Raw genomic sequence first — 3,081 nt, 5'->3', positions numbered from 1 at the left:
GCTAAAAGTTACCACGAACAAAACAGTTGGCAATGCAAACATTTTCCCAGTATTGATAAGTTGAGGCACTGGCGCTGCGTACCCCCCCTCCCCCCTCTCCAATGGGTCCTTCGCCTCTCGCTCTCACCCATCCCGAAGGGAGGGCTACCATGTTTGGCGGGAAAGGCGGGGAGGGGGTGGGGGGGTGATTTGGGAAAAGGAATGGGGGGTTGAGAGGGAGGGGGCTGGTCTGTGCGGATTGTTGGTACGGACGTGACGGGACAGGGTGGAGGAGAGTGGTGGAGAGTTTGAGGAGAGGTGAAGGAGGGGGGGGGGCGAGAGAGAGCAAGGGAGAGAGGGGGGGGGCGGGGGGAGGGGGCGGTGAGTAGAGCACCCAGTGCGACGCCTTGCGACGCGGCCGCCGGTAGTTCCGATCCCCAGCCTGCTCCGTGCTCCCCGCCCGCGTCGTGTTGTGTTTTTCCGTCGCCAGCGGCCGAAATCTCCCACCGGGCGCGAGGGCGCCTTCGAGCAGGTGAGAGCGAGAGAGGGTGCACCGGCAAAAGGAAACAAACAGGCAGAAATTTGGATAAATTTAAATTGTGTAGGTTATGTCTGTTGTCATCACGATAGTTACAGTTTGTTGCAAATGTTACAAATTGCAACGAACGTTTACAGTTTCATCTGTTACTTTCTCCCACTATTAAGCGCAGAGGAGTGCACGATTCCTGCTATTTTGCCGTCGTAGGCAATCTCTGTCACTGCTAAAACTCGATGCGCCCCGCACAGGTTCGGCATGCAGACCAACGTGCAGATCCACTCGCAATGCCGAGACAGAGACTCTGTGAAGGTGTACGACCCCCGCACGGGCACGCTCAAGGTAAGAACAAGACGCGCCCACCTCATTTTAGTGTCTTTTCGACACTTACTACTGCCTACTGTGATAGAAAGCAGTATTAGAGCACCTTTAGCCCTATTTTAATGCAACTCGGCAAGCAACTCTGAAATGGCGATGAACGAGTAAAACACCAACAAACGGTGTGGCTGGAAGCGTCATCTTTCAATCCAGCCGCCACTTCATTAAATGAAACAAATTGTTGTCATATTTTAGTCGGAGCTCCTTCGAGCCGTCGTCCTTCGTCTGGCAGAACGCGACATGAAATATTAAGCGACATTTAGCAAAGCAAGGACAAAGTTGTTCGATAATCACACTACACCGGGTTTGATTTATTCTATTTTATTTTTCATTCGGTGTACAACGAAACGTTTAGGTGTGGCTAAACTTCGCTACTTTATATCCTCAGCTATCTTTTTTTTTGTCTCTTTCGTTGGTATGGATGAGCTCGGTGAAGCCCCCCCATCCCTTGCCCGAGGGCTGCTGCCGACCGCTGCTGTTGAACACAGAACCAACACTACTCATCGTAGATAAGCTAATTGATGGAGAGTAACCCTCTGGGTACAAGTGCGCTCGAGGGCCCTGCAGGGCCTCGGTGCCTCCCCGAAGGGATCCCCGAAGGCACCCCCGACCCGAAGGGACCCCCTACGGGACCCCCGAAGGGCCCGGGCGGGCGGGCCGTCACCCCAGCACGGAGTAATTACGTACTGCGAAATGCGAGGAATCCGTCGAGAACGGAAAGGAGGGCAGTGGCCGCGGATGAAGCAGCGGGGAGAATATGAGGGGGAAAGGGTGGAGGGGAGGGGGTGAAAAGGGGGTCGTTTAAATTGCGCGCGGGCGTCGAGGGGAAGAGGGGAGGGGGGGGCGAATCATGCACACACGACGCCTGTCAAAATGCCACGCGGACCGTGTCGTCGTCGTGGGCGCGCGTTATATGAGGGCCGCAGGGCTGCCTCCTGCAGCACCCCGCTCTGCTGGAAGCGCCCCCCAGGACTCTGCTTGGCGCGCCAAGTCCACGCAGCAGCAGCGCAGCCGGAGCATCACGGCGGAAGGGGTAAATGCAGCGGAAGGAACACGGCGACGACGCACAACGCCGCGCCTGACCTGGGCGACGCCGGCGGGGTCAGGCTTAAGGTTCAGACCACATCGACATCGACAGGTTCTGCGCGGGTTTTTGCAAAATATCGATGGTTTTGCGGTTGAGAGTTTGCGATGTTGCCGATTAGTTAATGCTTTTCAAAAAGAGAATATGAGGTGGTGAAACGAACCCTGAGAATGGCAGTGGTAGCAGTGAAAGCCAAAGAGGGTCGCAAGAGGAGGGGGTAGGTTCTGGTGGTGGTGGTGGTGGTGGTGGCTGGAATGGGAAAGAAATGGGGTGCAGGGGAAAAAGTTTCAGGGGGAAGGACGGTCGGATTGGGTTGGAGGGAGGGGGGGGGGCTGCATGGGGAGATAACAGCTCGGAAGATTGGTGCGTGGAGCGTGAGCAGGCTGCCAGTGTGCTGGAGCCGGCCAACGTGTGCCTCATGATCAAGCTCCTCCGCCACGACCCCTGCTCAAACTTCAGCCCCCTCCCTCCCCCCCCTCCCCTATCGCACCTCCCGACCTGAATAGAGAAGTCACCACGACTCAGCACACCATCCTTTACAAAAAAAAGTAAAAACATCGTTAAATTTTTAATCTGAGAAATCGAATAACATGTCACGTGCTAAGAAAAACAAATCCCACAATAGAGTGTAATGTAAAAATTTAAAGAGATATCGATTACATCTTTATTCTAGGCTGTTTCGGTATTGTTTTCATTTGATATCTACAGGGTTGGTGTTCTAGCCCGGATTTTTTTTCTTGTCATGCTGTACCGCATACAGGCGTGCAAACGGTCTCGCCTACCGACTCTCACCATACTGCGCCCTATGGCCCCGTGCGACTATGCAACCGGCCGGTCCGCACGCCTGCATGCGCTAAAGTATGTAACCAGAACAAGCAGGCCCGCCCTTCCGCCAAACGAACTTGCCAGCTTCACTTCGCTCCGCCGACAACTCCGTTCGGCAGGGGTCGGGCCTGCTTGGCCTGCCGGCGGCGTCCGACCATTCAGACACTATGGAGAGAGGGGGGCGTCGGGGGGAGGGGGCGGTGAGTAGAGCACCCAGTGCGACGCCTTGCGACGCGGCCGCCGGTAGTTCCGATCCCCAGCCTGCTCCGTGCTCCCCGCC

The sequence above is a fragment of the Frankliniella occidentalis genome, unplaced genomic scaffold (genome assembly GCF_000697945.3).
Source record: "Frankliniella occidentalis isolate FOCC.00 unplaced genomic scaffold, Focc_3.1 Scaffold225, whole genome shotgun sequence".
NCBI lineage: Eukaryota > Metazoa > Arthropoda > Insecta > Thysanoptera > Thripidae > Frankliniella > Frankliniella occidentalis.
This window is presented reverse-complemented; position numbering follows the sequence as displayed.